The 14,323-nt window shown below is 37.5% G+C and overlaps 1 pseudogene; it reads left to right on the forward strand.

Moving 5' to 3' along the window:
• Positions 1–1,867: 1,867 nt before the first annotated feature.
• On the forward strand, positions 1,868–5,193 carry LOC145895478 (uncharacterized; annotated as a pseudogene).
• Positions 5,194–14,323: the final 9,130 nt, after the last annotated feature.

Genomic DNA, 14,323 nt, shown 5'->3' on the forward strand with positions numbered 1-14,323 from the left:
AATAGTTTGCGCGCTAACGCCATTTCACGACCGCCGCACGGTCGTGCCTCTGTAGTTTGTGATGATGCGCGTCGGTATTTTTCTTATTGTTTCTCACAATGTAATGAAATTTTGCACACATAAACTACTTGACATATCGAAACGGCTTGTCGCATTAAGTTTTAATTAAATGTTGCCCAATTTTCGCTAAAATAGTTTGCACGCTAACGCCATTTCACAGCCGTCAGAAGGTGTTGTGGGAAAATAGTCAGCATTCATGTCGAGGCAAAGGGCGATACGAAATCGCTATATTGTGTACAAATCGTGTTTGGAAAGAAAGGCTACAGTTTGCCGCCATCTTCGAGTATAATTATCCAGTATTGTCCAAATCTGTCAGGCCCTGTGCTGGAAATGTTTACTGGTACTGTAAAAATGCATATATTCATCCGCCAGCAATTTGTGCAGCCCGCCTCGGCTTTGGGTTCTTTGCTGCAGAAAGTGGTACCGTTGTTTGGTTTCTGAAAGATACATTTTGTTTTTATTTGTGTTTTTTGTTTTGTAGAAGCTCAGTGTGTTAATAGAGTAGTAGGAATTTGTCTTTCCGCAAGATTTCAGCCAAACTATAAATGCATATGTACTCCTCCGCTAGGCCTATTTGGTGTGCCAGTGTATTGTATTCATCCGCCAGTTAACAGTGTAGTCTACCTCGTGGTCGTGGTGGACGTCTTCGACTTCGACTTGTGACCAATGGAATTTTGAACATTGTAAGTTTAAAGTTGAGTTCACTAATGCGTGCTTGGCCAAAGGTTTTATGAAAATATTTTTGCCAATAGTTCTGCATGTGAAAATAGGTGCAACCCATATGCAAAACAATTGGGATTTGGTTTTGGGTTCTTTCCCTGTAGAAAGTGGTACAGTAATTTGTTTTCCGAAAGATACTTTTTTGTTACTTGTTTTGTAGAGGACCAAAGCGTTACTAGAGTAGTAGAAATTTGTCTTTCCTCCGCAAGATATTATTCAAACTATCAATGTATGTATTCATTCGCAAGGTCTGTTTCGCGTGCCAGGGTATTGTATTCATCCGCCAGGCATATATGGCTTACCAAAGCATTGTGTTCATCCGCCAGGTAACAGTTGTCTGTCTCGTGGTAGACGTCTTTGGTTTGATAAATGGAATTTTAAACTTTCGAGTAGAGTTTATTACTGCGTGTTTTGTCACGTGTCGGTTGTTTAATTTTACATAAAATAGTCGTCTGATTTGTAGTTAACTTAGTTTGTAGGGTAAAAACCGTTGACATTCGGGTTTCTCGCGCAAAATAGTACAATATTTTTTATCTGTATGAATCCTTTTTATCTTAAATGATTTGTGTGTAATTTCTGTTGTCTAGACACTGAAAAACAAAGTTTTTTAAAAATGAATAAAGATAGGAAACGTTACAAACGTTTGTGGATGAAAAGCAAACGTTCTGAAATTAAGCGAAAAAAAACAGAAGCTTATCATAAACTTTTCGATTGTTCTGATAGTGATGAAAATGACGATTCTGTTGGGTTATATGCTGGTAGTAATGAGACAAATGCAATTGCTAACGACCCGTTTTCTAAATGTAGTTCTCAGACAGTGGAAATGACAGAAGACATTTCATCACATGGTGAGGTACATGGTAATTCTAAGGTTGTTAATGACAGCAAAACATGTGACTTTTCTGTTACTTTAGCCGATGATTTAAAAAAGTGGGCTGTTGATTTTAATATCAAACAAAATGCAGTTGACCATCTTTTGAAGATACTTAAAAATCATGGATTCAAAAATGATGTCAACGACCTTCCCTTGTGCTCACGAACACTTCTTGCAACTCCAAAACTTGTTAACATTACAAATAAGTCTGGAATGCAATACTATCATTTTGGCTTGCAAAATCAGATTCTGAATCATTTGCAAAAGTTGAAAAAAGAAAATATAACAGTGAGACATTTGGATCTTTCTTTTAACATTGACGGCCTGCCATTGTTTAAAAGTTCAAAGTCCTGTTTTTGGCCTGTGGTTTGCAGCATTGTAAATTTGAAATATATTTTTTTAGTGTCTCTTACATACGGATTGTCTAAACCTATAAATTATGATTTTCTGGATGATTTAATTCAAGAACTTAGTGACATTTTGAAATATGGTATTGTGTTTGATGGCCTGACATTGCCCTGTAAAATCCACAGTATTGTCTGTGATGCTCCTGCACGTTCCATGGTCAAAGGGACAAAACTGTTTTCTGGCTACTATGGCTGTGATAAATGCTCGCAAAAAGGCATTTGGATTGGTCGTATAACATACCAAGAAACATGCAACTATGTGGTGCGCACGGATGAATCTTTTAGGAGCCAAGTAAACAAAGAACATCACAACAAAATCTCTCCATTTTGTAACATACCTATTGACATGGTTAGACATTTCCCACTTGATTACATGCACCAAGTGTGTCTTGGTGTTATGAAAAAGCTTTTGCTAACTTGGATTAAAGGTCCAAAAAATGTTAGACTCAGTGTTCAACATATCAATATAGTTTCGGATAAGCTGCTTCAGCTAAGATCCTGTGTGCCCTATGTGTTTGCCAGAAAACCAAGAACATTAAAAGAAATTGAATACTGGAAAGCCACAGAGTTGCGGCAGTTTCTGTTATACACAGGAAAAATTGTCCTTCGTAAGGTCTTGCCAGAAAATTTGTATTCACATTTTCTTACTCTCAATGTTGCAATGTCATTTCTGATATCACCAGTATTAGTATCGTTACATTCATCGGTAGCTCATTCACTGTTGAAGAAGTTTGTTACTGATTGTGGCAAGTTATATGGAAAAGAGTTTATGGTGTACAATGTACATAGTTTACTCCATTTGTCTGCTGATGCTATCCAGTTTTGTGGTCTTGACGCATGTAGTGGTTTTAGGTTTGAAAATTTTTTGCAAGTGTTAAAAAAAATGGTAAGATCTGGAAATAATCCAATTGCACAAGTTGTGAAACGAGTGCAAGAAAAAAGTTATGTTTTTCAGAGTACAGTGAAAGATTCAAATACTGACATTTCTACCAAGGAGCCTAACAATAGTTTTATTATTAACTGTGGAAAAAGTGATTTGATGTGTGTAGAGGCAGTTGAGAAACTTTGTAATGGTGGCTGTGTGCAGTATTTATGCCGAGTGTATCTTAATTCAAAGAGTTTATTTATGAATCCATGTGACTCTAAAATGCTTGGCGTGATTGTTGTAAATCCAAAGCATACAAAAATGAAAGTTATTTCTTTTAACCAAAATTCTGTTCAAGCATTTTGCATCAAATGTGAAAAAAAGAGTGTTTTTATGGCTGTATTACATGAGATATAATCTTTTATGTGCATGGTTACTTATGCCTTCCAAAACATGTTTACCAACTGGTTTGCAGGTTCGGTTAAAAAATGTATTTGATAGTTGAATTTATAGAAGAAAAAAGTGTGGAAGTGGTACATTTATCATGGGTCGCTTCACAAGGGGTAAGTTTTGTGTTTTAAAATTATCATGGTGGTAAATTTGTTGGCAGTTATTTTAGTTTGTTCCTTTTAGAAGTGTTTTTGGCCAAAAAATGGGGCCAGGCAGAAAGCGAAAAAACAAGAATTACCAGACAAAAGCACATGGACCTTGCATAAATTTCGGGAATTAGGCCGAACTGGTAAATTTGTATGTAGAATCTGTGTCAGGTTAATATGGTGACAGGTTAACAGCATAGGCAATTTATTTTATAAGATAACTATGAAAAGGCAATACGCAAGTGCATTTTGGCAATGGATACTTCAAATGTAGACAGTGAAGATGGCGAAACTCCATCAAAAAGAAAAGCAGCAGTTGATTTCTGGGGTAAGAATTTGTTCCTTTTTTGTTTTAAGTACATGAAATATACTTCTGTAAAAATAAAGTTGTTTGAGCATTGTTTTCCACCAAAATTGCCAATGTATGTTTTTGTAGATGAAAATATCACCTCCAATAACTTGTCACCTCCAACTGAAGTGCTTGGTATGATTTGTAGATAACTTAATCACAAAATCTACTTGGATGTTGAACTCAATAACATACTTTACACAGAGAGCAGATCAAATGTTGCTGATTCGGACCAGCCAAGAAGACGAAGTGATTCAGAAGCAATTGGTGGTAAGTTATTTCGCCTTGCGTCATTGTGGTTGGTAATGATAGTAAATATACTCTTATTGGTTTGACTCTCGTGTTTTTATGTATTGCAGAACATAACGATTCAGCTGAGAACATGTTGGACCGAACAGAAAGCCAAGGTAATTTTCACTAATTTTTTTATGCATTGTTTATTTACCAAACTTACCTACAGTTGCAATGTTGAGAAAGATAGTACAAGACATGAGCAGTATCAAAGATGAGTTGGGCTGCATAAAAGAAATGTTAGGAAAAGGAGCGGAAGATGAAAGTTTAGAATTTTTAAACACTCCATTGGAGACATTAGATGAGATGGAAATTAAACTGATCGAAAAAACATTCAAAAAATCATTTGTAGGTAACACCTGTTGGTAGTTTTTCAAATTTTGCTATAAAACATAATTTTTAGATTTCATTCTTGCAAAGTCTTGGGGGATCATCAGTCGGAGATGTAGTGAGGCGCATGATGAAATCTACAGGGTCGAACAAGCTGTGGTCTAATTACAGTTACAAGGGGAGAAAGGGGAAAATGGCATTCTGCACAACGAATACCAACAAAGCAATAATAAGTATGTGCTAGCTGTGTATATGCCAACTTGTGTTTTTGGTTACTTTTTCTCAAAGAGAAATGGTTGCAAATTTAAACCAATTTGTGTTTTAATATGATGTAGAAGCTTGTTTAAGAAGTAAGGCAGCAGACCTGAAACAGATAGAAAAGGAGGTGGCGGAATTTCTAAAACATGCACCCAGGAGGCGTGGTGGAGACTTTTACAAGGTATGTGTATCATGGCTATTTTCATTTAAAGCCATAAATGCTGAAAACTGATACATTGTTGCGTGGCTTCGCCCCTTATCCTAAAAAGTTTCCAAACTATTATGATTCTGTGGACAGCCAGGCCTAAAAATTAAACTAGATGGTGTCACTAGAAACTTCTTTTGCAACACTTATTCCGTGTTTACTTTTTTTGCAGTCTCTTAATTCAAGCACCAGCAGCTCGTGTGATACCATGGTACTGTTATCCTCTGATTCTGAGTAGTTTGCTGGCATTTTAATAAAGTACTCTATACTGACATACTTCGTGTATTTTATATTGCAGGCATAATTTATAGGTGACTAACTTAGTTCGCGTGAACGTTTTGGAAACGAAACGAATAACGTAAAAACAACACGTGGTATAAATATTCTCTAATGACGTGATTAGAAACGTTATAAGAACGTCGACACTTGCAGGTAGAAAACAAACGTTGGTTTTTAACGTTGTGTGCATCACGTTGGCGCCACGTGTGCTGATAACGTTCTCAAAACGTATTCTAAACGTAATTTGGAGTCAATATTTTCACGTAAAAATAACGTTCGGGCGAACGTAAAATAAGCGTTGCTTTCAACGTTACTTTATATCACGTTGCTGCCACGTGTGTTGATAACGTTCCTCAAAACGTATTTTAAACGTAGTTTGGAGTCCACGTTTTGACGTAAAAAAAACGTTAGGGCGAACGTAAAATAAGCGTTGGTTTTCAACGTTACTTTACATCACGTTGCTGCCACGTGTGTTGATAACGTTCCTCAAAACGTATTTTAAACGTAGTTTGCAGTCCACGTTTTGACGTAAAAATATGGTTGGGGCGAACGTAAAATAAACGTTCGTTTTCAACGTTACTTTGCATCACGTTGCCGCCACGTGTGCTGATGACGTTCCTCAAAACGTATTTTAAACGTAGTTTGGAGTCCACGTTTTTACGCAGAACAAACGTACAGACAGAACGTATTTTTGACCAAAACATGACCTGATATCAACGTTAAAAATACGTCGAATTGTTAGCTGGGTTATCTGAACACCATTGTATTCCAAAAACATAGCATTCTGCATGCTAAAATGACTTTGCTTGGACAAACCCAAATTCAATAAAACTGTGTTGGATTGATTTCAGTTCGTATTGCGTTTAGTTTTATTACTGTTTGTTTTAATTTCTGATATTTTTGCCTTTCTTATATGTTAACGGGGTAGGACGAATACTTGTGGAGGATCCAAAGGGTTCGACGAGTTTAAAGGTTAAGAACCACTGGGTTAAGATATGTCTGAAAGGCAATTACGGCGAGCGTTATTGCTTTAGAAGTCGTTATCACTATTCAGGGCGCATTGTTTTAGAGGTCCTAATCGTTTATGATGCGTAACTTGACGTGACTTGTGGCATATAAACGCATTGTTTCGTAGTATTATAGGGTTTTCTTTTCGTTTGGGAGTGATTTACGCAGACCAAAGTTGTTTTTTGAAATTTAAATTACTGCAATGCGCTACGCTTTTCAAGGACGAAAATAAAAACGTTTCAAAATAAAGACTTAACTTCATGGTATACAACATATCGGGTTATTTCTTCTCGCCTTTCTTCTTCAAACACATGCTCCAGGTGCAGAACTATTTGCATAACAAAAGACTTGGACATATAAAAACAAGCGATGACATGCAAACTTGCGATGCGATCCTCATTAGTGAAATATAAATTCAAGCGATCACGAGCAAAATAAGACTGGACAAAGCAAACGACGAGGTAATGAGTGCCGAAAAAGCCTTTGTTGTGTTTTTCTGATATTCTGTGAATATACTTAATTTTTGAGCGTAGGCTAATAAAAGAAACTGCACGAGGATTTCTTTACATTTGTATTTGCAAGTCTTTTCATTACACGATTTATTTCTACACAAACAATATCCATTTCTTCATACCAAAAGTAACTAATAAATCAAGGTGCGGAGAAGTACGTAAGGATAACCCACAAGTCGGTGGGTATTGTGTTTTATCGATTGCAAATATCAAGGTATTGTCCACGTAATAGCTATCAAGGGGACCATCCCAGCTTTTGAAGTACCAACAGATCGTAATTATTTCCCTCTTCCGCATTTTGAAATCCTTTAAAAGAGGCTATTAAAATTGTCCAAACTTTACACCAGACTTAACTAAAATATATACGGAAGCTTGCTCACAGATGTCCAACTGCACACAGCACTCATCATTGTGAAAATACCTGATGCAAAATTAACTGAAAGCGTTCACTCAGACGTCGCTTTGGTCTCATCCCTAAACGTTACATACGTGAAAGGCCGACTAGCATAATAAGACGCGTGGTTTGAATGAACACGGCGATAAATAGTCGCGTGAAAAAAGGCAAAAAGGCGAAAGAAGGACAAAAGGGTATAAAAACGGGCAGGGGAGCACAAAGAAATGAAAATGTGCGCCAACAAGGAACGATACCAGGGTCTATTGCATACTGCCCTGAGGTGCGTAGAGCATGCACCAGGTTTAATTTAGGGGCGTGTCGCGCAGGCGGGTGGAAAAAAGGTTTCCCTCTTATCATTCAGTGCAGATTCATGTGCATTTATATGCACAGACTCAATGAACATTCTCTTGTACCTGTCCTTTTCCCGGTCAAGAATTATTGCATCTTCAAATTAACTGTATGTCCTGTTGCTAACACATGTTACGACAGTGCAGTCCCTGCAACCGAATTGGCCTTGAGGACATCCCGTTGATGTTCCTTTACTCCTGTTCGCAGAGCGCGACCCGTCTCACCAATATACACCTTCTCACACTATCCACAGGGGATGCCTCTAGCATCTATTGCACCTCTAGCGCGATCTTTTGGATGTGAGACCAAGGAGCGTAGTGTAACTGAAGGACGCTCATACACCAGGATGAAAAAGTTCTCCATTACCTTAATTAAGGTCTCGGAAAGTCCTGGAAAATATGGCAAACAACCACACCCGCGGAGGGACTTTTGTTGCACTTAGGCAGGGATGCAAGCATTCGGCACACAAAGGAGCTTGGGTAACCATTTCTTAACAGCGCCTCCAGCACATTACCGACCTCTTGTTATCGGGCCTCTTCCTCTGTAACAAGATTTTCCGTTCTATATAGTGCATAGTGCTCGCACTACAGCCCGCTTGTGGGATATAGGGTGCGCTGACCGCCACAATTCAGCTCAAGGGATGAATATTGATGTTGGATAAAACTGCACATAATTCGACGTAACATCTTTTAACCCAATACAGTCGTTTACAATTTGCATTACCGATACCTTATATCCCGGTGATTTGCTGCAACATGAAATCAGGTTTGCGTGGACCCTATGATATTTATTTTTTAGTCTATGCTGCTTTAGCAAAAGCTGGCCAAGAATAGTTCTGCCAATAAAAATTCACAAAACGGGCGGTATAAGTAAGTGGCAATGAATAGCTGATGTTCGCTGTTTATGAAATGCTCGCAGCTGTTGCTGTTTCTTTGGACGTCATCCGTGAAAACTAATTGAAAAGCCCGTGGAAGGAACTTAACCCGGTTCTTTACACGGCAATGAAGCAGAAATTTGGAATGGTTTAGCATATGGAAGCAGTTTATATACAAGAGTGGGGGTTTGAGTACAACACAAAGTGGGATATGTTATTGCCCCGCCTCCATTCAACTTTTAAATAAAACGTTTTAATGATAACTGTCAGTGGATTCGCGTTAAAGTTAATTACGTTGTGAACGCTGGTTTAGCATTAGATTTTATGTGGATATCGCGGATGGTTTAGGTTTGCAGTTTTACTTAAAATTTGTGGTAGAATGCCACAATAGTCATTATTTTTGTTGTGCTCCGTGAAACGGAACGCAAACAGCTTAACACCTTAAATTTTATTTCTATTAACGAGTGAAGTCATTAAGTGTAGCAGTAAGAAACAGCCATGAGCACAAGCAGTGAAATTGATCAGATTGAACTAGAGAGATATCAGGAGCGACCCGGACCCCCGACAACACGGTCCCATGATAGCAATAATCCTGCAATGCCCAGAGATGTGGAAGCAAGTGAAATTGATCAGATTAAAATAGGGAGATATCAGGAGCTACCCGGACCCCCGACAACACGGTCCCATGATAGCAATAATCCTGCAATGCCCATAGATGTGGAAGCAAGTGAAATTGATCAGATTGAACCAGAGAGATATCAGGAGCTACCCGTACCCCCGACAACACGGTCCCATGATAGAAATAATCCTGCAATGCCCATAGATGTGGAAGCAAGTGAAATTGATCAGATTGAACCAGAGAGATATCAGGAGCGACCCGGACCCTCAACAACGCGGTCCCGTGATAGCAATAATCCTGCAATGCCCATAGATGTGGAAGCAAGTGAAATTGATCAGATTGAACCAGAGAGATATCAGGAGCGACCCGGACCCTCAACAACGCGGTCCCGTGATAGCAATAATCCTGCAATGCCCATAGATGTGGAAGCAAGTACTGCGCACGGAACGTCAGATGATGTTGAGCCACCGACCGTAAGCATCCGAGCAACAAAACGTCCAACTTTGAAGAAATGGTTTAAAAGGTTTAACATGGTTCTTACGGGAGTCGCGATTGCTTTGTTTGTTCTCGGATTTCTGGTTCCTGCAAACCAGGGCAAAGACAAGAAACCTCTTAGTATGTTCTACACCGTGTTTGGCATATTTCAACACAGTGCTGCCAAGCATGATCGCTGTAAGTTACTGCAACTTGTCTTAAAATTTTGAATGAAGGTAAGTAAAACGTATAGCAGAATATTGGATAACAATTGTGTTGGTTTCTGGTCTTGGCAGATGGTACTATGGGGGTTCATTTACAAAGTACAAAATTGTCAGTCTAATGCAAATGATTGCATTTGCAGATATACTATTGGAAGACCAAGGTGCGTTCTCTGCAATTGGAATAACTTACTGCATCGCCAACTTTCTGTCCATTTTCTTAATCGGATGTGACTACATAGCTGCATCCGCTTTGGTGAAGTTTTTAGCTGGTAGGATAAAATCTTTTCTACTACATTTTAGACAGGATCTTTCCATTGATTATAAATTTAGTTTTATTACAAAACATTTTTCTATGTTTTGCAACAAATTCTTCATTAACAGTTATTTTCAACAGATCTTTAATTTACAATTAGAAATGTACTGCTTCTGGCATAAACGTACGCAATATGCCTGGCAGCAACAGGAACTTTAATTTACAGGTGCGTGGATGAGTTTTGTTTTCCTTTTTCAGGTTTGCTCATGCAGATCAGTGTGTTCGTTTACGCTGTGCTGGGTGATGATACCAGAAGCGACATAAAATGGCCTTTAGCTGTTAACTTTGTGTCTGGAATGTGTGCAACTTACGGTGCCGTGTGTATGTGGGCAGCGGTAAGCTTATACCTGCTATAACCGCACAGAAAAAAAATCTTTCATTTACTTGTTAGAAATATCAAAGCGATGATCAAGAAGGCAGTAAAAATGGTGGAGGGGCGAATGATTCTAACAAGATAGATACGTTTGTCGAGTTTATGCAAACATGGCATAGTAAAGCTGATTTTGCTTCGCTTGTGTTATTGGTGGTTACGATCAGTTTAACCATTTTGACTGCAAGTGTATCTGGCTGGAATAGAGAACCTACTATGGTGTGGAATGTCGGTGAGTATTGAACTGTATACAATGAATATTATGCATGATAGCGATCATTTATGCTACAGCTTAGTAGTTGGCGAAGTATTTGCATTTCGTTACAGCATATCAGAATGGAACCACAAAAGTATTTTCAACGATTGTGATTGTATCGTTCACCCTATCGCTTGTTGCTGTTTTGCTTAAAATCGGAGCTGGAATAATTTTATGTTTATTTGATGAATGGCCCAAGAAGGCCTCTGCGTGGATATCACGAACTTTTAAAATTTTGATTTTGGTGGCAGGTATGTATAGTTATCTTGTATAATTGTAAATAATTTATCTTTATAATCTTCGTCATTCTTTTCTTTGCAACTGCAAACATCACACATTTTTCGGACAATTGCCAACATGGACTGAAAATGTTTAAATGTGTATTTTTGGAAGTGAATAAAAACGAATATTGGAACTTACAAAACACACTTATATGAATAGATTTCTGTACATTTTAACTTGCATGTTTACGAACATTTTTACAGGAATTAGCTACATTTTTGGGATCCTTGCGTTTACGTCCGACATGTACAAACAAGTTGATGACGATCTTCTTGTGCCTGGCCCCGCATTTTCCCTTGGATGGGTCATTGCTCTGTTTTACATTTGGATCATTGGCGTGCAGATCGTAGTATTTTTAAAAGTGAAGTTTAAAAAACAAAATGAGGAAGATATTGTCACATACGTGGCCTATGTTTTTGAAATATTTTTTTTTGTGGGTATTTTCTTTGTTTACATTGAGCAAAAGGACGAACCAATCAGCATGCTCTATGTTGTTTTCGGAAATTCACCTTGTCGAAGTAAGTAAAATTAAATGTTTAAAGTTAAAATTTCTTAGTTTGAAACAAATTTAATCAGAAAACCTTTTTTTTTAAGAATGTCACTCCGTTGTGGATGTGGTCATAACTGAAAGTCACTTTGAAGTAGTATTTTTCACGATTACTGTTTCCTGATTATAAAGTTAATAAAGAAACTAAGTTATTTGTTGCTATTTCCTTGGTAGCGACGAAACATTAGGCGTTTTTATGAGCAGTACCTTCGGAAAAAAGTTTTTGTGTTTATAAAAGCAGTAATGTTCTAACAGCTTATTTAATTTTTTCAAGGTATCAATCGAGGAGCCAAAACATTTTTGCAAGTTTTGGTTTTAGCCCAATTTGTATTGCATGTCATATATTACCTGGCTATTTACATCATTTGTGTTTGTTTTAGTAAGGTAAGGAGAAATTCATTTTACTGCAATATGTATTTTCAGGCTGAGTATGAGTGTGTATAAGTCTACGTTTATTAGACCACGACCTAAATGCAAACGTAACATTTTGTCAGAGTTTTGTCAAGAAGGAAGCAATTAGCTTCACATACTTATTGATTTTACGATCACATAAGCGAAATTTTGAAATAAAAATAATACAGCGTTAAAACAATAATTTTATGTTTTTGTAGCACAACGAAGCTGTAAAAATTGTGATAGCAGTCCTAAAACTTATTTCAGGTAAATAACGATTTTTTTTGTCATCATGGTTACATATGAGTATGTGCGTTATTCAACTTTCCTTCTGACTTACACAGCGGCAATCCTTCTGATTTGCACAATTATTTATTGGAGCGTTCATAATCTGGAAAACATTGATGTGACAATGGTCATGGCATGTCTTTTGGGAGCTGTTGTGGCTTCTGCAGTTGGATCCGTTGCAGTAATTTATCAGGTCTAAAATTGATTTTCATTCTTCATGATTATTCAAAAATGTGTTACCAGATACCTATCGACAGATAGAATAAGACAAATTTCGATTTTTTTGACGTACACAGTAAATATTTTTTTGCGATGGGAATCTTTTGACGACAATAGTGCTTCCTAAAAATATTATAAGTATATATATCTCAGAAATGGCCTGACTGGTTCTATTTCGTCGACAAAGTGTTGGCATTGGTACAAAAGTTGACAAACTGGATGAGCAAATGTCCGTGTTTCCCCTGTCTTCCGCCTGACGCGCACAAACACGAAGTACAGTATATTATTGGTATATAACTATTGATTTGTTGTTTTTGGAAAATATTGGACATATTAAAAACATTCATCTTGGTCTTGGCTTTCGGATTTCTTTTTATTCCGACACAACACTTCTAATGGAGACTTTTGACAGCTATTAAGTTAAATCTAAACCAACATGTACTCGGTTGTTTTGAGGTGCATTTGCCAACAGTAACGTTGTAACAATTGCAGGATGATTGTCCGATGTATAGAGAAATGAAAAGAATAATTGCATCGTGTTTTTCACACATGAGTCGTTGCTGCTGTTTAAAGGATGCGATGATTTGTTTGATGTTTTTCGTGGCACTGGGTTTCCAAGTACCTGGAATGTTTGTATCCGGATGGAAGTTACAACAACCAGTTGTTCTGTTTTCACTCCGTGAGTAAATCAAATAGTAGATCGAGATACTTTGTATGAAGTTTGCAAAATATTTCAATGTTCTGTATGCACGCGTGTTCCTATTAAAAAAAATCAAACAAAGTTTTCCAACATTTTGTCTCAACAAACAGAGACCGTGTGCCATACGTTAGAAGGCTTCCGAATTTTGGCGGCGATTTCCGCAGCTTTCCTGTCGTTCGCCATCATTTCTCTTGTTGGGGAGGTGGCATACTGGTGCTATAAGAAAGATCCGTGGGTTTTTGCAACAAAACCGCTATTTTTAATCGGAGGTAATCAAGTAGAAATAGATTTTAACCACCTTGTAATTGCTTCTTTTGTTTGTACGGAAAAGTGAATTTAATGGGGTTTATGCATCGATATGAAAACGCAGTACATTTGTTTTGAAGTGGTTAATAATGCTGCTTTAAGGGGTTAATCGATTCATTGCATCGGTAATTTTAAAAAAATACTGATGTGTCCTTTCCTCATAGAAGCAAATACCGAAAGCTTTCGGACAGGCGAAACGTGGAAAATTTTAAATAATTTTCGCCGAAAACAAACAGATTAGTAACTTGTTGTGCTTTCCGGTGGCCAAAGCATATTTTCAATTTTGAAACAATACCATGGATTAATTCACTAACGCATGCTTCCGATTGTCAGGTTTTTTATTTAGTTTTGCAACCGGGGCACTGCTGGTAAACGTATTGACTGGAGTTGATACCGAAACCTGGTCCATTGATGTTCCTGTTGTTTTTTCAATAATTGCATCACTTGCTCACGCTTTCGAAATATTGATTGAAATTTTAAATTTTTTTGGCAAACTTTCTGAGGAAGAAAAGAAAGAAGCGCCTCAAACGGGATATACTGACATGGATAACGAAGTTGAAACGTAATAGACGTAAACTGAATTTATGTAAATAGATATAGATTTGTTACCTTGCACAAAAAAGTAGGCTCTGTCCTTTTTGTCTGTGCACGTCATCTCTGTGGGTCTTTACATCTTTTCCTTTCTTCTGTTTCCATATGAAATTCATTTAAATTTGAACCAAGCCACAAGGTGTTACAATATATCTGCACAATTGGGCAACCAATTCATACAATAGCATGGTTGGTTCCTCGAAATTCACCTACAACTGGGGAGTTTATAAACCGCTTGCATTTTTCAAGACTTTCGACCAAACCAGAGAACAGTAACTTTGACCGATGACTATGCTAATGACTAGCCCACAGTTCACAGCCAAAGTAGCTATTCGTCATGTACTTTATTTTCCGTGTCGTTTTAGTCACTT

This window comes from Ascidia mentula, chromosome 3 (assembly GCF_947561715.1).
Source record: "Ascidia mentula chromosome 3, kaAscMent1.1, whole genome shotgun sequence".
NCBI classification, from domain to species: Eukaryota; Metazoa; Chordata; class Ascidiacea; order Phlebobranchia; family Ascidiidae; genus Ascidia; species Ascidia mentula.